This window comes from Phoca vitulina, unplaced genomic scaffold (assembly GCF_004348235.1).
Source record: "Phoca vitulina isolate PV1807 unplaced genomic scaffold, GSC_HSeal_1.0 scaffold29, whole genome shotgun sequence".
Classification (NCBI taxonomy): domain Eukaryota; kingdom Metazoa; phylum Chordata; class Mammalia; order Carnivora; family Phocidae; genus Phoca; species Phoca vitulina.
Genome location: NW_022589732.1, coordinates 16821364 through 16846529, shown reverse-complemented (window position 1 = coordinate 16846529; position 25166 = coordinate 16821364).

The following is a 25166-nucleotide window of genomic DNA, read 5'->3' as shown; positions in this document are numbered from 1 at the left end:
GCTACAGTTGGTGGGGGCTTAGCTGTCAGACGCACACACACACATGCCCACAACCACACACCCTCCCCGGCCCTTTCTCCCAGCCCCAGCCTCAGTGCCCATTCCAAGGCCAGAACTGGCATCACATACCCGTTGTAAGAACTGAACAGCATTTGCACTTAATTGGATGATATACATTATTCATGAGCCTTGAGTCTGTGATGATTTTGGCATTCATTAGGGGGGAAAAATGGGGCATTAGTTTTCGTGGTACAAAACATTCCGTATTAAACTTCATTTGCAATCCACTTTTAAATGTGAGGAATTAGAAATGCTTTTAAGCAAAGTTAGGAACTATGAAATAGCTGGAAAACAAGTAGCCACAACTTCTAAAGATTGGCAAAGAAAGGAGTAAAAGCTGGGATTTTTCAGATGTCTCCCTACTCAGAGCTCCAAGCTCCAAGTATAGAAGAAGGAAAGTCACTCTAAAATTAAAACAGGTTCATAAAAATTACAATGATAATAATGATACGTTTGTATGCATATGCACAGACTTATGTATGTACATACCATATACATTACATATGGATATCTATATTTTATATTTGAATACATGTATATATGCCCACATATTAATATATATTGTATATATAATACACATATATTCAACATTTATTTAAAGCAATGGATGAGTTGAGGGTTTTGTTTTGTTTTGTTGTGTTCTTTTACTACGTCTATTTTTCCAAAATAAAGGCATCATTTCCTGAGAGATAAATGAGACCTAGTTTAGTGTGGTATCATGCCCTTCTTCATTCCATTTAGAATAAAGACTTCAAATCATACCAGAAGTTTCTCTAGAATGAGGTTAAATCCGCCTCATTTCCCTTTTCACAGGTAATCTAGAATCTCAGAGTTGAGATCATCTAAGTCAATCCCTTTATTGTGCAAATGAAGAAACTGAGGCACAATGAGGAGTCTGGGAGCCCTAGTGCTCAGGGGGTCGGTGGTAGAGGAATTCGGGCTTTCTCAGGAACCTTTATGCACCCGCTCCCAACATGGCATGGCTCCCTGGGAAAGCCCCTTAGTCATGGGCCTTGAAGTCACCCAAATCTGGGTGCAGACATGGGAGGATCATAGGCAAGCCTCTTTATTTGTTAAGGCTCAATTCTTCAGTTATAAAATAAAGACAAATTTTGGATGTTAGGAGTTTTAAGGTGATAGCTATAGGTAAAGTCCTTTGGACAAACATACATTAGGTCTCCATAAAACTTTCCTGTGACTGGTTTTTTATTTTAAAGTCTGAACACACAGTCCACCTGGACATTTCTTCCTATTGCTTGCTAGCTGTCCCACATTGGTGACACTTGTCTAATGTTCTCAATTAGACGTGGAGTCCCTCAGATCAGTTTCATCTTTAGTCCCACTTAGTATTCCCCAGTTTCTGGTCTTCATTCAACCAGCAGGTGCTCAGCAATGCTACCAACTGTGTTTTATACAGTGGGACAATTTATGATGTGTGGTCTTTTCACATGTCCCTATAGTGTTGATGTACCTGCCATCAGAAATCAGTGACGATTCTGTACTGCAGAAAATCCCACTTACAAGAATATTGACAAGCAAAGTTCCCCTCATTGTCTCAATTAATGCCCGCAAAGACCCAGGCAGGCAGTTACCACCATCTGCATTTAATAGAGGAGGAAAGCAAGTTTGGGGGGGGGCGGGGGCGGAGGGAGCTAGGTGCCTGCAGTCCAGCAACAAAGGGATGGGCATGGAAAATAATCTCAGGTTTCCCATCCTACAGCCAGCAGGGACCCCACTCAATACCCTGTCTCTCAGTATAGACTCACTGTCTGTCGTTGTGGGTTGCACTCCACAAAGCAAGGCCCCTATTTCAGTACGGTGCTTTCAGAAGAGTAGGATAAATAAGTTAACTCATTTTTGCGAATGTGTTATTTGAGAAAGCCCCAAAGCTAGAGTAAAGTGATTGCCCGTCACCAAGGGTCTGAAGCATGGCTCCAAGAGGCTCATCATAAGAGGGAAATTTCTTCAAAGTTTCCCATTAAAATTCATATCCATTTGAACCAACTCCACATTAAAATATATGTGTTTATTTTGATACACATTTACTGCTTAAATCTTGAAGTAAAATAGGCATTCCAAGAAAATACACCATTTTCTCTTCTGGTTCAGGGCACCCATGGCCCACAGCTATACCCTGAGATTCAGAAGAATGGTTGGGGGCTCTCTGTCTGTATGGTAATCCCCCAGTCTCGGCTCCAGCCCAGATGCACGATGACCCCCACAGTCTATTACCATCAGGACACAGCTAATGGGCCTCGATGAGGGCGGGCCCACACACGCAACCGGGCTGACCCATCCGTCAATTTTTCTTAAGGAGCCACTGAGGATGCTTGCTTCCCACAAAAGCCCTAAGAGCAGCTGAACTCATTTCTCTTCTGTCCATGTGTATTAATTCCCGTTTCTGTAATGAGATACAGAGGAGAAAAAAGGGCTGAGGACTGATGTGGAATCAGATTGGGCCTGATGACTTATGGCGCCAGCCTCCTCATCAGCGATGTAAAACCTCCCAGGCTCTATTTACTGCTGCTGTCAGCAGGATCGATAAATAACATTTTCAGTGACATGAAGAGGGAACGTGTGAGCTCAGTGAAATGAAGGGGAGCTGGAGGTAGACGCAGACAATGCCTGTTTTCCCTTCCTGCCCCGGCAGGAGTCACCTGTCTGGCTGGAGGAGAGAAAGGGGCACCGATTTGGTTTCGCTTTTAACGGAGGAGGCTGCATCCCAGGAGGAAGAGAGGGCTTCTTGGCTGAGAGGGAAAGCAAGGAGGGGCATGGTCCATCATCATCGCTCTCACTTCCCTCCTAGGCTGAGCCCCAGCCCCAGCTGAGCCTGTGAGCCACCATCGGCTGGCCTGGGTGGGTAATGCCCCACATTCTTGGCCACTTCAGAGAGAGGCATTTTGGCTCATTGCTTAGACTGGGAAAAAGAGTACAGGGCCAACATAGAACTCAGAGGAGGCGAGCCTGACTGCCAGAGGGCTGAGAGGATGCAGACCATTGAGAAGGGCCTCAGTGGTTAGAGGCGTTAGGCGGGGTGACCTAGAACAGAGCAGAATTCCAATTCCCTCCCGCAAGAGTTTGGAGTCAAGAGTTAACATAGTCACAGAATTCCCACTTTGAGGGAATCTCTGAGGTCATCAGAATCATCTCTTCAGTACACATGAGGGGCTGAGCCAGCCTTGGCCCACGGGGAGATCACTAGCTCTTTCCATGGTAGGCTCCCTCCGTGCCGCCTGGGTGGTGGGATCAGCTGATGCAAGGCAGCGGCATGGCTGACTGGAGCCGGTGAGACTGGCATCCTGCTGCAGGGGCTGGGGTCCCAGGAACATGGAAGACAGTCCCTGGGCACCCCATCCTGCCTTTGCTGTGTGGACAGCTTGGTAGCAAGATGTCCTCAGCTGGAAGCACAGCAAAGAAGCTCAGTTGCAGGTTTTTGATGAACAAAATCACTCTGAGGACTTCATTTGCACTAATTCCTCCCCCCGCCCTGCCCTCGCCACTTTCTTAGCATATTCATTTGGGCTAAAAACCATGCACAGTTAAGAGTCACTTACAAATCTTGTATATGGCAGACTCTTTGTGGCATTTAACAGTTCTGGCCAAAACCAGCTGTGACAACTCCCGAAGCATGGGGGAAGAGAGAGGAGGGGCAAGGAAGAAGTCATTAGTCTGTGAGTGGAGAGAATGGGAGGCAGAGAGAGGAGAGGGGCAGAAGGACAACGAGAAAGAAATGAGGGGAAAGAGGGAGAAAAGAGGAGAAGAAAGTGCTGGAGGAAAGGGAGGTGAGAGGGGCGGGAGAGGGGCTGGTCAGCAAATCCCTGCTCCCCTCAACTTAGCTCTGGATTTATAAAAACCATTACTTGGGTGGAAAACAACATCACTAGAAGAAGCTCTTCAGATGCCGTGTCGAAAAGTACCAAGACAGAGAATCATAGAATATATCTTCTAATTCCAAGTATCCTTTGGGGAAATCCAGTGAAATCCTCTGGCAACACGAATATGAGAGTTAAAATCCTTTTTTATACTCATAAGAGTGGATGCTTACTGGATGCCATGCATTGTTCAAAGTACTTTACCAGTATTAATGTACCAAATCTACGTGCCGAGCCTACAAAATTGGGGCCATTACCGTGCCTGTTCTAAAAAGCAGCACAGAGTGTAACTGTCTAGGGCTACACAGTCAGGAATGGAGGAGCCAGGATTTGATGTGGCTCCAGAGCCTGGACAGCTGAGCACCTTCCACTTCTGCCTCTCGTTCACTGTTGAATCGTTCATTCATTCAATGCGTATTTATTGAGCCCCTACTATGTGTCAGTCCCCCCAGTAACACCACCTGGATACAAAGCATACAAGCAAGAATGGGCACATTCTCTGCTCTGAAGGACAACCAGACTGATGGGGTGAGGCCTCACAATCAGTGATGACTGCTTGGTTGTTTGTCTCCATGCTCTGAAAGGGGTAAGCAAGACAGGGGCTCAAGAGTTTGCATTTCTATTAAGCTCCCACATGATGTCAGTGTTGCTGGTCTGAGGAGCTCACTTGGAGGACCATGGAGTTAGAGATAGTGTTGTAAGCAGAGAGAACAGAAACTGAGACCTAGACTGTCGTTGGTTGAGAGGTTTGCAGGTGAAGAGACAGGAGGAGAGAATGTCTATAGGCCTGGGGGCAATAGGCAGATGCCACTTTGGGAAATGGAGGTAATGGCCAGAACCAGGAAGTGTTCTGAAGTGAAGGAAAGGAGGTGATGCTGAGGGGCCAGGTGAATTTAATGCAGCTCTCATCCAGTCAAGGAGAAGTTTATTCCCCATGAAAACTTCCACGGAGCTACCACACAGGGTTCGTTGTTTCCAAAAAGTAAAATCAACAGTCCTTCTGATCAACATCTGATGAGGGTAAAAAGAAATTTCATGGGATCTTGCTAACCCATTTCTTTTTTTTTTTTTCTTTTTTAAATTTTTTTATTGTTATGTTAATCCCCATACATTATATCATTAGTTTTAGATATAGTGTTCCATGATTCATTGTTTGTGCATAACACCCAGTGCTCCATGCAGAACGTGCCCTCCTCAATACCCATCACCAGGCTAACCCATCCTCCCAACCCCCTCCCCTCTAGAACCCTCAGTTTGTTTTTCAGAGTCCATCGTCTCTCATGGTTCTTCTCCCTCTCCGATTTCCCCCCCTTCATTCTTCCCCTCCTGCTACATTCTTCTTCTTTTTTTCTTTCTTAACATATATTGCATTATTTGTTTCAGAGGTACAGATCTGAGATTCAACAGTCTTGCACAATTCACAGCGCTTACCAGAACACATACCCTCCCCAGTGTCCATCACCCAGTCACCCCATCCCTCCCACCCCACCCCCCACTCCAGCAACCCTCAGTTTGTTTCCTGAGATTAAGAATTCCTCATATCAGTGAGGTCATATGATACATGTCTTTCTCTCTTTGACTTATTTCGCTCAGCATAATACCCTCCAGTTCCATCCACGTCGTTGCAAATGGCAAGATCTTATTCCTTTTGATGGCTGCATAATATTCCATTGTATATATATACCACATCTTCTTTATCCATTCATCCGTTGATGGACATCTTGGCTCTTTCCACAGTTTGGCTATTGTGGACATTGCTGCTATAAACATTGGTTGCTAACCCATTTCTAAAAAGAAGAAAGGCAAGTTGGATTTCCAATCACTTATCTGGCCTTCCTCCATGTTGTCTTAGAGAATTTGTTCCAGGTTGCTTTGACCTCATGTTTCTTTTGCCACATGGGAATAATAAACATGCACAAGTCCACGACGTGCCTTCCTCCATGATAAAACCCAGCTCTTTATGGCAACCACATAGGTGACTGCTTCTGCAAATGGTTTTGAGAACTAGAAGATCCCACTGGCTACTCAGGGGGTTCCAAATCCCACCAGTGTAGCACTCCTATTAATCTATGGGATCACCGTGAAACTCCTATTCAGGTGCAAATGTGTATGCAGGAAAGATAATTCATTACTATCACAGTCCTCATAAATACAGTTATAGAAAGGAGTTTGTTGGGATATCTACTTGTTATCCATGGCCTGGGCTGGGACTTGGGGAGCAGAGGGGTCTCTTAGCATTCCTTGATAAAATGTCTTCCCCTGCATAGAGGTTGTGCACCGGACTGTGACAGACACATACAGACACGGCTGTGTCCAGCACCATCTATACACATGTTCAATGTGATATTCATTGATCAGTTCATTTCAGTCCATGTGAAAGTTGCCTCAGGGCTCACAGAGATGGACATACACATTCTCTCCAGCGTTGTTTTACGGCCCCAATCTCAAATGGACAACGGAACTTTAGTAGCCACATCTTAGGGGTAGCATGTGAGAGTGGGCACCTAAGTGGGTGGGTCATTTAGGAATAAGTAAAAAGGCAGCATGAAGAAAAAGAGACGAGTGAACTCCAAGAACGATGGTTGGCACAGGGGGATGGAAAAAGGAAATCGAAGGAGCAGCCCTGGGCCACCAAAGGCACAACTGTTTTAGCTTCTGTTGGGGAAGGAGGGGCAGAATTACGGGGTCAGTGAGCTTGGTTGTGGACCCGGAAGAAGCACGATGTCACTACCATGCTCCCTAAGTGAGATAGCATTCTGGTCTGGAAGGGCGGGAGTAGCACACATCTTTCATCAAGATAGACCAAACCAAAACCAAAACCAAACTAAAGCAAGGAAACAAAAATCCCCAAACACACCAAGAAAAAAAAAATCACTTAAGTTTTGAAACATGAATTGCTGTTTGAATTTTCTTTTCTGCCACAAAGGTATATTTTGCTGAGTACCCCTAAGGCATCTGGCAGTTATCCTAGGATGCCATGGTTGTTGGGGGGAGGGGTGGCAGGAGGACGAGTGTGAATAGGAAGCTCTAATCCTCCTTCCGGTTGCTTCCTCTGCTCATTCAAAAAAGTGACTCTTCTTTTTAGAAATGGGTTAGCAAGATCCCATGAACTTTCTTTGCACCCTCATCAGATGTTGATCAGAAGGACTGTTGATGTTTTTTCTCTCTCTCAAAACCTGATAGATGTCAGGCCCCTAGCTTGTTAACTGCTGATTTGGCTATCATTAGTTTCTGCTTCAGATGACTGCCCCATTTATCTTGGCTTAATACATTACCATGCCAACATACGGTGGTATATAGGGATTCTTTTATTATGCTCAAGTAGCATATTGAAGCATGTTTCAATTTAGAGTGACACACAAATCTAACTTACCTCACCCTTTAATTTGACTCAGTGGAAACACAATGTGGGCCTAACAGACAATGTACAGTCTATTAGCAATTTTACAGTGAATCACTTTTAGAGACTGTCATCTTGGTATTTATTTGACTAAGTCGCATATGATCCAGTTGAACATTTCATATATGCCTATATTTTGCTTCCTGACAACTTGGCTAGAGAGCACATCTAGGACGGCATATGAAATACGCATGTGTCCTCCCACGAAAATATTTTTAAATATATGATTTTCATAGTGAAAAACTGAAACAAGGATGACACAACTGATTCTGCTCCAATATGCATAGTTATTATTGAATTTTTAAACTCATTAAAGGAAAGAGTTTAAAGAAGTGGCTTTGTGAACCAGGGACACAGCATCAGTTTTTGTGTGTCTGAGGCTCTTTCTGGGAGACAAGAGGAGGGGAGAGTTCTCATTTAGCCACCAGACCATAGCAAAAAAAATTCATTGACCATTTTGTGATGTAGTGTGAATCTTCTCTTTGTATTTTTTGCTTTAGAAAATGATAAAAAGGATCGTTCAGAAAATTCAAATTTGTCTCCAAGCACTCCTAATTCAATCACAAGAGCCCTTCAATAGATCTGAAAAATAACAGTATACACATACACACACATGCACACATACATCCTTGAGATAATACGGTGTATGTCCATGCATATGCATGTATGTGCATGTGTGTATATATGTGTATGTGTATATATGTGTGTATGTGTATGTGTGAGTGTGTGTGTGTGTGTATACAGTCACGATGTAAAGGAAAGTTGTATCTCATCTCCCTTGTTCTCAAACTCAGTCTTGAACCATCCTTCTCAACCCATCCCTTACTTGTTCTCCATACAACCTTGCATAACTGCCTTGTTGCTGTTCCTTTAAACTTTTTAGTTGGCCATGCTTTGGGCTTATTTAGCAGTGGTGCTTCATTCCTAGACTATTAGTTAGGATCATTTTTATCAAAGGTGATAGAGAGGTTCTAGTTACATCAGACATTGAATTTCCTTGTTGTTTGGTTGCTGTGACTCTGTTCAACCTAATTTGAAATAGGTTATATAGCTTTAGGCATTGCTAGATCCAGGTGCTCAGATGACGTTGTCAGGGCTCTCTGGCTATCTTGCTGTGTCTGGATTCACTTTCCACTGTATGCTTGTGTCATTCTCAGATAAGCTCTTTCCAGGTAGTGAGAAAAATGGTTTTTAGCATCCTCAGGCCTTTACCCTAAAGGCTCATGATGGAAGAGAAAGAAAACCACTCTTTCAGTGCCAATACGTATAATCTCAGGGAGGTTTCTGACTGGCCTTACTTGGGTCACACCCCAAATCACTGGGATAATCATTGGATCTATTTACACTTTAGGTCTAGCCTAGTCACTTGAGCCCAGCTTAGGGCCAGAGGGCTAAATGGGGTTCCATGATTAATAGCCTCATCATAACCACATGGAATGGTGTGTGTGTGTGTTGAGAGATAGGGTGGGGAGGGCAGCTCCCATAGAAAAGAGGAATCAGAAGTAGAAACTACCTCTCTACCTTACCTACCCAGGTACCTTGACTCAGATTACCTTAGCTAATCATCTCTCCCAATCTTACTACACTTGCGACTTTCCAATCCATTACCCTTTACCCAGGCCTCAACTACTTTTTTCCCAAGTATCCTCTAAATCACAGCTGCAGTTGCTCAGGATTTTCCCAGGGAAAGCAGAAATCAACAAAAGCCTAAGAGATAAAACACTTGCATGGCCAGTAAGCCTTAAAGTAGGCAGTAAAAGATGGGCAGATGGTCTCGATCCAAGATTCTTGGAAAAGCAGCCAGACATTCTGTGCATGCTTGATAAACATCAAACAAATCACAGACATCTGTGAAGATGGGTTCTACCCATGACCACTGGCTGGATCCCTGGAAGAAGAAGAAAAACGTACTCTCGATCATGTTTCCTAGGCCAGTTCCTCCACAAATTATCTTGCCTTTAAATATAAGCCTTTGCTAGAATGACTTGCGGTGTAGTACCTGGTATTAAAATTCTAGGGTAACTTAGATGTAAGACAATGAGAGTAAGTTACCTAATTTCTGTAAGCTTGGTTTATCTTTTATCTGTAGTATGGGAATAAGAATATCTATTTCATGAGACAGGTGTGAGGCTTCAATCACCTAATCTCTTTAAGCTTCAATTTCATGTACAGTGGACACATAGTAATACCTTACTCATAAAGTAAGTCAGAGACCAACTCCATATCCATTCTGCTCTTTTTCCTTAGTAACATAATCCCAGTTTTGGTAGAGGTGGCAATATGCCATGATTTTAAAAAGACTGAGCCTTCCTTGCATATGGGGGTGGTCAAGAAAAGTGGAAGTTTTTAAGAGTGATGTAGAGGAAGCCTTATGAAGGGGGCTGATGTAACTGATACTCTTTTGCCTTTATTTCTTCTTTCTTTCTTTTTTTAAAGATTTTATTTTTATTTATTTGAGAGAGAGAGAGCACAAGCAGGGTGAGCTGCAGAGGGTGAGGGAGAAGCAGGCTCCCTGTTGAGCAAGGAGCTGGATGCAGGGCTTGATCCCAGGACCCCAAATCATGAACTGAGCCAAAGGCGGACGCTTAACTAACTGAGCCACCCAGGTGCCCCTTATTTCTTCTTTCTATCTGCAATTAGGATGTGATGTCTTCAGCTTCAGCAGCTATCCAGGGGCCATGAGGAAAGACAAAGAGAATTGCTGAGACCTTGGCTTTGACATTCTCGAGTTGCTGAAACAAGGCCAGCAACCTCTTACTTCTAGACTTCTTGCTGTTTGAGAGACAAATAAACCCGGTTGTGCTTAGTCCTCTGTAGTCAAGTCTCTGTTACTTGCAGCCAAATGCAATGTATAATTTTGTTAAGATTGTTTACGGATTCAGACAAGTAATCCATATAAAACACTCATTGCAAAAATCTGCAATATTGATTCTAGGTTACTTTAACGCTGTTGTTTTTTGTTCTCTCCAGAAGGTATCAATAGAATGTTTTCTTCCAACTATGTCACAACTATTTCTGACTTCGGAAATGTTAGGATGGGCAAACCTTGTTTCTTGGAATCAATGAAATAAGATAATAATAATAGCTAACATTTACAGAGCAACTTTTATTTATAAACATAACAGTGCTAATCCACTGCCAGGTACATGGCTGGCGCTCAAATTGTTGTTTTCTTTGTATCCATTCTTACCGCTTCTTCTAGTGCAAGGGTGTGTCTGTTCAGGAAGAGGCAGCCTCCTTCAATAAAATGTAAACAGTAATAAGTTCCAGGTGCACTCAGGAGGTGGTCACAGCAGACCGTGCCTTCTCACTGAAAGGAAAACTCAAACATGAATTTTGGAAAAATAATGAATTTTGGAGCAAACTGTCTTTTATAGGGGACCTGACAAGGCTGGTCCCTAATTCCAGTTGGCTCTTCAGAGGAGGTCCGATTAGTGGGGCTGGGATTAGCACTAGTGGGACAGACCAATTCATGGAAATATTCGGTCTGCTATCAATGTCACCCTCCCCCCGGGCCTGGTGGGAGGGCAGCCTCCACCATCAGCGTTTCCATGACGATGCAGTATATTTAGTCAGCAGCACCTCCCGAGTAAACAGTAATCCTTCAGAAAAACAAGAAGGTCATTACAGCAACTTGTCAAATCAATGCAGAGGGTGTCGAGGCCGATTAAGGCATCTTCTCTCGAAGCTGACACAGTGTCAATAGTACTGGGCCACTACTGCTCAGGCAGATGATTGAAGTGAAGTGCCCATCAGTCAGGGCGTTGAGGTGGGCTAACGATTCCCCGCGCTGCCTATTAGAGCTACATGACAACTCAATCCTGTTTGCTGGCAAAGAGAGGGAGAGAGAGAGAGGAGGGGAAAAAATAGTGACCTTGTTGCTTTGTTTGAAGCTGAATTAAATTGACAAGAGCAGCTAATCTTTACCTAGGGCGATTAACAGAATTAAGGACCACAACAAAGGCACCCAAGGTTTTAACATCTATGCAAGGGCTCAGGAATGTTTATGATGTAGTAGGCTCTCCTTTGGTATTCAGGTACAATCCAAATATATATTCTGGGCCAAGCCTTCTCCAAATGAAGCGTGGGTAATCCCATTAACACCCTGCCAAAGCAACGTGTAAGGACACAAGGCGTTCACGGAATATGCCTCTTCCCGCATCAGCCGGGAAGCCTACTCTTCCCAGTAGCGCTGGCTGATTATTTTAGACTGATGAATCTGGGCTAGGGAAAGCCATAAATACACAGAGTTTTTAATATATTTCCCAGGAGAAATATTTTGCCTTATTTTAAATCTTCTAAGCCTATGATTCCAGAGCAATTTTTTCCAAACCATCCAATGGTTCAGCAAAATAAGAGAAGGGCCTCATGGCAAGAGAACAGAACTCCCAAAGAAGGAAGTGAGAAGCTGGAGAGATTCTTGGACAGAAATATTTTTTCTCACTTACTGGAACATTCTACCCTTGATGCAGTTAAAGCCCTGGGCTCCAGCATGAACAAATTAGAACAAATTGGAACAATGGTATCAGAGGTAAAAATTTTACGTTTTATATAAAATTGCATTTAACATTTACTAAGAATACTCTTCAGTGACCAGAAGCAGGGGTCATCAAATCCTTTTCTGTAAAGGTCAAATAGTAAATATTTTAGGCTCTGTAGACCTTATCATCCCTGTTGCAACTACTGAACTCTACCATTATAGCATGAAAAGAGTCATAGGTGATATGTAAATGAGTAGGAGTGGTTGTGTTCCAAGAAAACCTTTGTTTATAATAACAGGCAGTAGACCAGATTTGGTTTGCTAGCTGCAGTTTGCAGACCCCTGACCAAAAAGATTGCAGCAATTCCATGCACCCAACTAACATTCATGGAGTGCTTTGTATTTGTCAGGCACAACACTAGCTGTTAGAGAAAAAAGAGGGAACAAGCCCGGTCCTTGCATTTGAAGAATTTGCAGTATAATGGAGAAGATGGCTACTTGTGTGCATGACTATAATACAGTATATTAGGTGCTGTAATTAAAAAACACAGAGGAGGGAGCTTGGGTGGCTCAGTCAGTTGGGCATCTGCCTTCGGCTCAGGTTATGATCCCGGGGTCCTGGGATCAAGCCCCGCATCAGGTTCCCTGCTCAGTGGGGAGCCTGCTTCTCTCTCTCCTCCCGCTCATGCTCTCTCTTACTATCTGTGTCTCTCTCTCTCAAATGAAATGAAATGAAATGAAATGAAATGAAATGAAATAAAATACACAGATGAAAGTAATAAATTCTCCCTAGGGCAAAAAAATTCAGAGAAAATGACAGAAAACAGGGGACTTTGGGGCTACACATTCAAGAAGCTTTAAGTGGGTAAGGTGGGTAAAGACATTACAGATTCAGTGTAGCCAGAGTGTAGTGTGTGTGTGTGTGTGTGTGTGTGTGTGTGTGTGTGTGAAAGGGAGAGAGAGATCTGGAAACAGATAAGACTGGTGAAATGGGAGGGACATGGAATAGAGAAGGAGACTTTGGGGGACAAATTGGTTGCAGAAAAGACTAGAAAGGTACATGGGGACCAGAGGAAAGGATTTGTATGGCAAGCTAAGGAATTCAGATTTTTTCATCTATAGGCAGTAAAAAGCAGTTAATGATTTTAAGCAGAGGAATAATGCAATCAGATGACTGTGTGGAGACAAGGAAAGACTAGCCAGAGAGCATTATAATAGTTCCAGGCAAAAAGAATAAAATCCTGGATTAAGATTGATCAGGGAATAGAGAGAAGAACAAAGATGAGAGAAATGTTTCATAAATATAATCTACCAAACTCCCGCTCTTAGGGATAGGGCATATATGGCTGAAGGGTTACCTTGGCATCTGTTCCAAGAAAGTTAGTCTTGGGGGAGTGTAGGACTTTGAGAAAAATTTGCACAAGGCCAACTAAGGCAGCAGAGTCAAGGGAGAAATTTAGTCTAAGAAGATAGCCAAGAATATCACCATGGAAACAGTCTGTAGAGCCAAGCATGGAAGATGATCCAAAGGTAAGAGTGAGGTATTGGATCACTGAGATGAGAAGCTCATGAAAGTTGGTGGAGGTCAAAATACAGAGCTGGAAATATGGTTGGGGCAAATTGTTCATGCGGGTACACGGGAGATCATTCCTCAGTTTGGTATGGTGCCAGTGTGAGGAGATTTAATAATATATGTGCTCATGTAAACTCAGATACAATCAATAACACCAGGAATTATTCCAAGAATTCTAGCTGGGTGATTCAAAGGAGGGTGATGTTAACAGAGGTAGCAAAGACAGAAGATGATATAGGCAGAGTGATATTGAGTTTACTTTGGGGCTGATGAATTGGAAACACAGATTAACTAGTGGCTTGTTGAATTTAATGATGTAGAGCTTAGAACTGGACATATAATTTTGAAACTAATCAGTATGTAGTTTGAAGCCACAGAATGGATGAGAACACCCAAAAAGACTATGGTTGAGAACTGGGAGAAAAATAGAATCCTATGGAAAATACTTATGGTGAGAACTGAATCACTAAAAAAAGACAGAGAAAGACTGGTCAAAGAAGTAGGAGAAAAATCAAGGGAGAATAATATTTCTGGAGTAGGGGGGATGGTTAATTGCAAATGCTACAAGGAAGTGAATTTAGTTAAAAACCAAACAGAATAGAAAAGCCTTTGGGGTAATTCTTGGCAATCCTGAGTTAGAAGAATAGTGTGGATAGAAGCCAGATTATCCTCGGGTGAAAACTGAATGGGAGACACTGTCAAGACTTCTGATGATAAAAAGAGATGAGAGGTATGTTTGTAATTTTAGGAAGATATATAGCAGAAGGAAGATGATTAAGAATGAAAAATACTTAAAGATATTTGAGCTCAAAAGAGAAACTGATAGAATGTGAATTTATCAGAGAGGAAATACAGAAAATTTTGGAATGGCATTTCCTAAATTAACCTATAAACAAGAATTACCTGTGGGTATTTGTTTACAATGTCCCTGGCCCCCAATTCAGATCTTCTAAATTAGTAGATTTAGAAGATCCACCTGAGGGACCAGGGGATTTCAATGTATAATAAGCATCACAAGTGACCCTTATAATCATGCTGGTTTGGGAAATTGCTCTAAGAATATTTGAAATTAGAGCAGTGGTCCACAAATTTGACTGTTCATTGGAACCCACTGAGGTGCTTTCAAAATATATCAATGTCTGGATTCCACCTCCAAGAGATGCTGAATTATTTGGTCTAGAGTTCTGCCTGGGTATTGGGAATTTTATAATTTTCTGATGGGATTCTAACATGCAGCTAATTTTGAGGTGTAGGTGTAGGAAGATGAGGATGAATGAAAATAAGTTTGGAGAAAGAAGAGAGGTAAATACACTTGTTTCATACTTCTGTGGCCTCTATTATATTGAAGAAGTAAAAGGCTTCATCATTTGTTGAAAGTAAAGGGGCAGAAGTGGAGTGTTGGACTTAGGGAAAGAGGTAAAGGGAATGGATGGGAATATTAATTGTAAGAGAACTAAAGATGTTGCTGAACTGATACCCTTTTCCAGCAGAGGGCAACTATTCAGAAATAGAGTGACTGGTTCACTCTGTATCTGAGGCTGGGTTAATAGGGAAAATATAGCAGTATGACCAGGGAAAAGAGGATTGAGGGAATTGGAGAGATTAACATCATTCAAGGAGGTATGGTTACCTGGGGACTGTTGTGAGTAGTAAGTCATAATTTTAGTTTAGGATCTTGGAAGCTCAACCTCAAAGAAGAGTCACAGAAATGAAGTGAATATCTTTGGAGTAAAGTTGGTTAAGGAACTATGCAGTTTAAGTTTTGAGGTATGGGATTGCCTAGTGAGGCAAAGGGCTTGAACTCTCTATCAAACTTGGCTCTTTGACTTGGTAGTTGTGTAACCTTGGGCAAATTATTCAACACATGGAAGCCTTGATTTCTTCATCTGTAAAATGGGGATAATAATACTTGTTAGAAAATTGCATGAACAAGGCAGTGGTCAATAACGTCAGTCTTCAAGAAAGGTCCAACAGGATAAGAATTGGTCAGTAAAATGATTATTGGTGATGAGTATTTAACAGAATGGTGAGGGCAGGAGAAAAATACCAAACGGCTGCAAAAGAAAGTAGAGACTCTTTCAAGAAGCTTGGTGAAGAGAAAGAGATATTTTAAGGTAAATTTAGGAAAAGGCATGGTCTATGGAATATTTATAGGACTCTTGTGATGATTAAATTAAATAGTCAATACAAAGCATTTAACCCAGTAGACACACAGTACTCACTAAAACCAACCTATCATTATTATTATTATTACTACTGCTATTATCAATACCATAGTTTTGTGGATGATAATCACTGGTTTGGGGAAATTAGAATATCAGATGCTTTATGCGTTTGGTGATTGTGTGGACTAGATGAAAAAAGTATGACATGTAGCCTGAAGTGGTGAAGTGGTGAAATCATGATGGGTGAGGGATGTCTATAAGTAACAACTCTACTAGACAATATTCTGCTATTCTGTAGTCATGTTTACTACTATAATGGGGTTACATGATGTCTACTTGTAACTGTATCTAAAACTTGGAGCCATTCTAAAATTGGCTTGATGAAAGCTGCCTTTATAGTTGTATCATGTTTCTGTGCAACTCATCAGTTTATATAACTGAACTACTCAATCAAATAGAAGAAAATACTGCCAGGAATGGGGAGAATGAGAGCAAGAGTGAGAAAATCTATCCCAAAAAAGTCTAATAAGAGAAAGCACTAAAGAAAATCAGAAATAATAGCTTTCATTACTGGTCCTGAGCCCTGCTGGGCACACATCTATATCCTATAACTAGATAATGCACTCTAGCATCCAGAAAAAGAAACCACTGCCATAGATGGTGCACTGTTTGGAAGGTCAGGATTCTAGAAAAGATCCAGAGTAGGCATTTCTTAAAGGAGTCTGGTACACTTAGTAAACAGGGGGAAACATCCTTATCCTATGATCTATCCTAGGGAGAATCATGCAGAAGGCTACTTATTTCTGCAAATAGAGCAGAACCAACCACCCAAACAATGAAGGCTCCACAGTCTTGAAAGAAAGGCTTAATGGAGCACTTGGTTTCAAATAACAACCCCAGTGAGCCAGATCTATTTTGGAGGCCCTTGGATCACTGAGGAGTAAAATTATTATTGTGACTTTTAGTTGGCAAGACTGGATCCAGTGAATGGAGGTTGAAAGGAGGAAGATGTCAGTTTAACATAAGAAAAAAATAAGCTGCTTAGGAAATAATGATTATTTTCATTTGCCATTGGAGATCCACAAAATGAAAAAAATGAAATGAATAACCAATTGCTGGGATCTTTTGGAGCAGTTTAGTCATCCAATGGAAGATTAGACCCTTCTGAAATTCCCTTCTGAATCTGACATATTACTTTTGATGTTTTAAAAATATGAGAGCCATGTTTCATACTCACATGCTAGGTTGAACTTAACTCTTCCCTGGAGCAAGTCAAGATTGGGTTGGTCAAAGCTCTTTCTGATTGGACAGGCAGCAAGATATTGTAGAACTCTGGAAAAAAGGTTGTAAAGAGAATATTTTTGGGAAGGGAGGCTTCCATTTATATCTATTGAGACGTATTATATTTGAGACTTTAAAAAGTTGTCTCATTTAGTTTACACTGAAGAACCAAGGGGTAAGTACTATAATCTTCATTTGGTGAATGTGGATATGGATGGTTTAGAGCAGTTAAATAAATTGTGGATGATCACATAGCTAGAAAACCAGTACTTAAGACCGGATTTATTTTATCCTACAGTTTGGGCTCTTATCACTACAGTCTATTGTTCTCAGCTTCTGTCAGTTGCCAGCTGCATGATTTGGGGTATACTGCTCAAACTGCCTCAAAATTTTTGTCTTTGATAATAAAATTGTAGTGTTGTTTTACAATATTACATGGGGAGCTTCTGGGTAGTTGAAAATAGTAGCTGCTACCTAGGTCTACACAAGCCATATAACCTGTAAAAATAATACAGAACAACAAGAAGAACAAATAAAACTACACAAAACTCACAATCTCAGAATAACTAGCGCACAGAGAATTACTAAACTTCAAAATAATTACAGAAGTAAAAATTACCAAATCCCAGGGAACTCTCACTCAGACTCTCACCAAAATCTGCTTATGATAAGGAAGGGTAGTTTGAGAAAAACTATAAGAAAAAAAAAAGATGAGAGCTAAAGCTGGACATAAATTTTTCTACAAGCACAGCCAGAAAGATAAAGTTCACCTTATATGTGAAAATACTAAAAATATTTATTGATAGATTTGATTATTGATGCCCCAAAAAAGGTGCTTAAAAGTGCATATGAGTTGAAGTGGTAGTTTGAAAAGCATGACTTCAGGGAGAAGATGCAAAAAGGAAGGAGAGGACCCCCTTGACAATTGAATAGTGAAGGAGAAAAGAAGCCAAATGGAAAATTTTAAGGTTGTTCCAGACAACAAACAAGCAAAAACCCAGTAAATAGTGGACACAGAATATCTCCCCACATCATGTGTGTACACACACACACACACACACACACACACACACTCATACATGCAAAACACAGTGATGATAGAGAATATTCCTTCTAAAATACTCATGGGTTGTCACAAAATTTAGCTTAATAAGTCACAAAGAAATCAGCAATAATTTTCATAAAGTAGAAATGTAAATAAAACTGACTGATAACTATGCAAAACCAAACACTTAGATATCACTAAGAAAATTAAAAACCCCAAAAGTCCTTCTATGTGGAATTGAAAAACAAGCTTGCATAAGGGAAATACACATTGAAAATATAGAATTTAAAAAAAAATTAATAATAATGAACACACTGGTTATCAGAACCTATGGATACATATAGAGTAATGATTGCAGGGAACTGCATAGCAATAAGTAATCTTTTATTTTTTAAGATTTATTTTGTTTTTATTTTAAAGAGAGAACACAAGTGGGGGGAGGGACAGAGAGAAGGAGAGAGAACCTCAAGCAGACTCCCCACTAAGTGTGGAGCCCAACACGGGGCTTGATTTCGTGACCCTGAGATCATGACCCAAGTCAAAACCAAGAATTGGACACTCAACTAACTAGTCCCGCAGGCATCACATGCATAACCATAAGTAATCTTATACCTAAAAATGAAACAATGAAAGTAAGGAAATGAAATATTCAGCTTGACAAAAGTATAAAAACGGTACAAGAAAATAAATTAAAAGCACAATGTAGGGCGCCTGGGTGGCTCAGTCGTTAAGCGTCTGCCTTCGGCTCAGGTCATGATCCCAGCATCCTGGGATCGAGTCCCACATCGGGCTCCCTGCTCCGCGGGAAGCCTGCTTCTCCCTCTCCCACTCCCCCTGCTTGTGTTCCTGCTCTCACTATGTCTCTCTCTGTCAAATAAATAAATAAAATTTAAAAAAAAAAAAAAAAAAAAGCACAATGTAGAAAATAAAAAAAAGATAAAAACAGAAGTTACTGAAGTAGAGAATGGGGAAGAGCATGGAGAGAAACCACTCTGTCGCACGGATTCATGGGGAAGGATGACAGTTGAGAATGGAGTAGGAGCACCAAGAAGCACTATTCCATGTCAGAGCCCCCAGCCTAAACACAGGTAATGCTAAGGAATTTAAAGCTGGAGTGCATTATAAGTAACACTAAAAACAGTAAAACCCAAATCCAGCCCCAAGTCCTAACTAGATTGACTAAACCCCTACACTAATGGCTCAACAGAAGAAATTTGCCTATTGCCAGGCATGAACACTATTTACCTCAGCTGCTTCTGGTCTCCACACAGTCTCTGCCACTCAGTCAAAAACAGTAAGATATTAGAAAGCAAGAAAATGCATACCTTGGCAAGAGACAAAGTAATCGGCAGAATCAGACTCAAAAATGAACCGGATGTTGGAAACATCAGACAGGGAATTAAACATAACTATGGTTAATATGTTAAAGGATCCAGGAAAAATAGTGGACAACATTCATAAACAATAAACAGGTGGGCAATTTTTGAAGAAAGAAACTATAAGAAAAATCCATATGGAAATCTTAGAAATAAAAATACATGAGAGCAGATATAAAAGTTCTCTTGAGGGGCTTATCAGTAGACTAGACATGGTTGGGGAAAGAATCAGTGAATTTGAAGATAGGTCAATAGAAATTTCCCAAGCTGAAACACAATGGGAAAAGTGAAGGGGGGTGGGGGGAATGGAACATGGCATCGTGGGGCCATGAAACAATGCCAAATGATTTAATGTTGAGAATAGGAAAAAAAGAGATCTAATTAATATATCAAAATCCTGTTTTTGAAAAGAAAATCAAATACACATGTCACTAGCAACAATAAAAACAGGGACATGTTAGAAAGACACAGAAGCCAAGAGGAGGAGGCTCCTAATGGCCAAATGGGAATTTTGAGGAACAAAATAAATGGCAGTAATCAATTATAACCCACAGATTAAAATAAGAATTCATAGGTTTACACTGATAGTTATATACTGGTACTGCTATAAATGTATATTTACACATTTATATACTGACATCAATGAATGAAGGAGTGAATGAAACAGCTTTGCCTTAAAGTATAATTCCAGCTAACACAGGTAGAAGGAACAGTGGAAATGAAAAATCACCATGTGAGAAACATCACAGTAATAATCATTTCAGGCAAGAATCATCCATGGATGCTAAAATTAGTGAGTGGAAGTATGATAGGAAACAGGATATTTATATGGTTTCAAAATATCTCCACACAATATACTTGTTAATTGCAAATTAAAAAATTATAACCAGGGTGACAACACCTAGCATATATTCTCCTAACAAAGTGATGTTAGTATCAGCAGAATGGCACAAACCATGTACTTCCTGAAATGTACTTAGAGAAGGACATACATCAATTTTTCAGTATTTCTGGCAAAAATTTAAATCAGAATGTAGTCATGTGGAGACATCACGTGTCTCCAGTGCTCTCCAAAAGTGCTGAAGTCATGAAAAACAAAGAGAAACTGAGGAACTATCCCAGATTGGAGGAGATACTAACTAGAGAAATAATAACTAAATGCAGCATGGTATCCTGTATTGAATCCTGAACCAAAGAAAGGGGCATTAGTGGGACAATTGGTGATGCTCAAATAAGATACATAGATAAAATAATAGTAGCATACCAATAATACTCTATCAATTGTGATTAGATGTAACTGCTGTGGATTCTGGGTGAAGGATATTTGAAAAGTCTTCCTGCACTTTTTTTTTTTTTAAGTCCGAAATTATTTTAAAATGACAAGTTGTTAAAATATTTAAAGTTAAAAAAATAAAGTGGTTAGAATAGCAGCCTGCTGCCTATGGTCATACTTTTTATCAATGGACTCTCTAATGCACAGAGCTAACCATTTCTCTCCCTTGCTCAAAACCTTCTAAGCCTCTGGCCTTCCTTACCTGGTCCCTGCCAGCAGCATCAGACTCACCTCTTGTGGATTCCAGCACTTATCCTAGATTCCAGCCACTGTGAGCTCTGTGAATGCATCAGCCTTTCTCAAGCCTCTGGGTGTGGGGGGCCTCCTTCTCTTGAGCCCACAGCACCAGTGCTGGATCCACACGGGATGGTTTCTTCAACACCTCTCTCTTCTACATGATGAAATTCTTTTCAGTTGAAATCACATAATAATTAATAGTAATCGTTATTTTCCTGATTTGTTTGCTAGCTTAAAATAAACGATGAACAATTTTAAAAGTGTCAATTTAAGAGATATTTACAAAATCTGTAAAACATTTCATGTATGAATTAGAATCTTTCCTTACCTATAAAAACACTGTTACAACCGAGGGTTTATATAAGTAAGCTAGTCCTGTCATCTTTCCATTCATTGTGCTATCATTGCTTATTGTGAATCTCCTGTTCAGATTCAGGAAGATGTGGTGTTACAGAGGTTGGAGACAGGCTGCCTCTGAAGTGAGCTTGTCTGGACCATTATGGACTTAATTCTGGAAATGGATGAGTGTTGTCAATCTGCATTGGGGTGGGGAGCTGACTGTATAATCGAGATTTCTCTGAATTAATTTCCACGCAGAACAGAATGTTTCTTAAAGGACAGGTGACAAAAATGTGCTGATTTCATATATATATATAATATATATATATGTATATATATATATATATATACATATATATATATACATATTAAATAATATATATATATTATTTAAACTCAACAGCAACTCCAGCAATCATTTAGAACTTAGACCAAGAAATGATCCGGGGAAGAAGGAGAATTTTATCACTGACATTGTTTAGAATTTATTGTCATATGGTGATAATAAAAAGAAGTCTAGCTTTTAGTTGAATCTATTCATTATTATTATTATTTTAAAGATTTATTTTAGAGAGATAGAGCAAGAGTGCAAGCAGTGGGGAGGAGCAGAGGGAGAGGGAGAATCTCAAGCTGACTCCCTGCTGAGCGCAGAGCCCCAAGTGGGGCTCGATCTCCCAACTCTGAGATCATGATCTGAGCCGAAACCAAGAGTCGGGCACTTAACTGACTGAGCCACCCAGGTGCCTCAAGTCTATTTTTATTTTTAATTTCATCCCTTCATTGCCTGCTCCTGGCTTTTCCCAGCACCCCACCTTTGGAATAGTGCTGCATAGAATCCTGTGTTTCCTTCTATCATTATACCTGCCTTGCTGCTTTGTGATAGTTGACTGAAATATCTATATAGCACAGGATATCGTGAGCTATTGAAGGCAGAGTCCATGCTTTATTTATTCAGTTCTATATCCCCAACACCTGATACATAATAGATTCTCCATAACTGTTTGCTGGAAGAAAAATGACTCTGTGAATACATGTGAACAAGAAGTGGGCCAGGATCCTTACTGATATACCCCGGGCAAAGGTAACAAACCTCTAACTTGAGCACTGCCCAAAGTCATAAGACTTACCAAATGGAGTCTGTGTGGACTCCTGACAAAGTGGAAGAGGTGGTCCTAACCAAAGGGCCAAGCTCGATTGTCTGCACAGCAAATACTGTAGGAGTGCACGGTGGTGAAGAATTTGAAGTTGGTATCAGACAATAATGGATTTATGCCCCACCTATGCTACTCAGTGACAGACTTGAGATGTTTGGACAATTGCTGGACCTCGCTAAGCCTCAGTTTCATCGTCAGTACCAGTGGGCATAATCCCTACATGACATCCCTACATAATCCCCACATTCGTGTGGTAATTGAATTAAAGTCCTTGGTTGTTATATCTCTGGTAAATGATGGTTGCCATCCCATCATCCTCTTTCTTTCTCCTGCCAGATGCTCAGACACACTCCAAATCCCTCTCCACTACATTTATGAAACCTGAAGGACGTCTTCTATGTAGCACGACGTTTCCCTTAAGATAGGAAACCGATGGTGCAATCTGGGAATGTGGCAGGTGTAAATATTTGTCATCAGGTACAGGAAGATTCAGTCCTGGAACTCCAGGTTTCCTGTCATGCTCTCAGGGCCATCCAGGGTGCACGACGGGTCGCTGACAGAAGCAATTGGAGAATTGTTTCCTAAAACCCTGCTGGAGCTCTGCATAATACAAGTCGAGGGCCATGGAGCTCCAAAGCCAGAATTAACCAGCATATTCTTCTCTCCTTTCAGGAAATACTTAATTGGTATCTGTTTAATCAACATGACTGGCTTCCAATAATCACAACTTATTTTCCGACTTGACAAGACATGCTTAGAGGAAGAGAAAAATAGAGCACACAGGGGGTTAGGTGGAGCAATGGATAGATAATCAACATTTTTAATTGAATTTCAGGTTTGAGCTTAAGCCTCTCATTGGAGATTCTATATTGGCTCTATCATTAGCAGAATAATTCTACTCTCATTTTCTCATTATTTTAAATTGAACAGCAACAGAAAAGTGTGATGTCTGAGCACATGTTTCTTGGGAAAATTAACTGAAATGATGGAAGTGATAGTTTAATCCAGCACTACCTAATAGAACTTTCTGCAATGCTGAAAATATTCTATTCTGTGCTTTATCATATGGTAGCTATTAGTCACATGTGGTTATTGAGCACTTGAGATGTGGATAGTGCAAGTGAGAACTGAATTTTTAATTTTATTTAATTTTAATTAATTTTAATTTATGTAGCCATGTATGGCTAGTGATGACTGTAATGGACAGCACAGAGAAGACACCACAGTAAAAGCAAAGTCCACTGCTCTCAGAGTATTGGGGTTCAGTTTGCATTGCTATAAGGCTGCCTGACTCCATGCTACAAAGTCTCGTTTGTGCTCCTGTCCAGCTTGTGCTCCTCCCAGTTATCTCTGAATTGCTTCCACTGAACTCTAGCTATTGTTTACTGATGTCTACTTCATAAGCTGCCCTCTACCCAGTTTTCTAAGGCCTCCCCAGTTGGTTTCCCTTAGAGTTTCCTGCCCTGCACCCATTTCCTTTTACATAATGGCTTCCTATTTTTATTTGGAGAACCATCTCTTCTCTCTCCTGACACACAATTCAAGTGGTTTGGGCACAACAGGCTCCATCCTGGGACTCTAAGAGTGCACACTGAGAGCAAGCCAAGCAAAGCACTGCATCCCTCTGGCTGCAGTAACCGGTAAAGAGACTGACACATGGCACGAGTCTACGTGTCACGGAGACACTCATGGGATCATTTGCTGGGGTCATTACAAAAGAGAAGTTCCCTTTCCATTGTGACTGCTGAGTTTATAAAATGGAAACGTGGAGTGCTGGTAACCATTTGCCACCATGTAGAGATGAGTTTAATATAGAGGAGAATACAGTTAAAATTGCAGAAGGGTATTTCTGATGACATTACCTTTGAACACCAGGATCCAGGCATCTGAAGATACAGACATTAATAAGTTACTTTCTTGTCTCCCTCCCTCCTTTCTTCCCTCCCTGACTCCCTTCCTTTCTTTTTCTGTTTCCTTTTCCTTTTTTTTTTTTTTTTTTTGCTTAAGCAAATTTGAGTTGGGGTTCAGATAAAAAAGATTCTGACTAATATATAGCTTCTGTAAGAAGCCCTCTACAAATTTGACCCCTCCCTGCATCTCTTTTTATTTCCCAGGGCTACTATATATGTACCCTCTATTGGATTCCCTATTGCACTCCTCTTCTCTGTGTCTTTACTTTTTGGTGTCTTTTCCATGCCAAATGTAACATACTTTCTTTGTTGCTTTCCCAGTCCTTTTCTGGGCTTCTAACCCAGGTCCAGGACCGGCTCCTCCTGCCTGTTCTAGCTCTTCTCTGCTCCTTGTCCTCCCAGCTCGTGCACAACACTTCAATCACATTCACTCTCCCGTAGTCACTGTGCTCTTGAGCTTGTCTTTACTCACCAACAAGACTTGGAGCCTTGCCGAGGGCAGACAATGCATTCAATCTAGTTTCATCGCTTGCATACAGCCTCTCTCAGCGCCTAGTACAGCAGGGCTCAGCAATTCTGATGGACTGGTGGATTTACTGATAGAAAGCACATATTTTCTTTTCTCTTCTTTTCTTTTATTTTTTTTAAAGATTTTGTTTATTTACTTGACAGAAAGAGAGAGAGCACAAACATTGGGAGTGGCAGGCAGAGGGAGAGGGAGAAGCAGGCTCCCTGCTGAGCAGGGAGCCTAGTGTGGGACTCGATCCCAGGACCCTGGGATCACGGCCTGAGCTGAGGGCAGATGTTTAATCGACTGAGCTGCCTAGGTGCCCAGAAAGCACATACTTTAGAAACACTGCTTTCTGGATGTCTAAGAAGGCAGACGGTGTGAGAGGCAGCCTTGAAATAAAACAACTAAAACTTACAAAAAAAATGTAAGT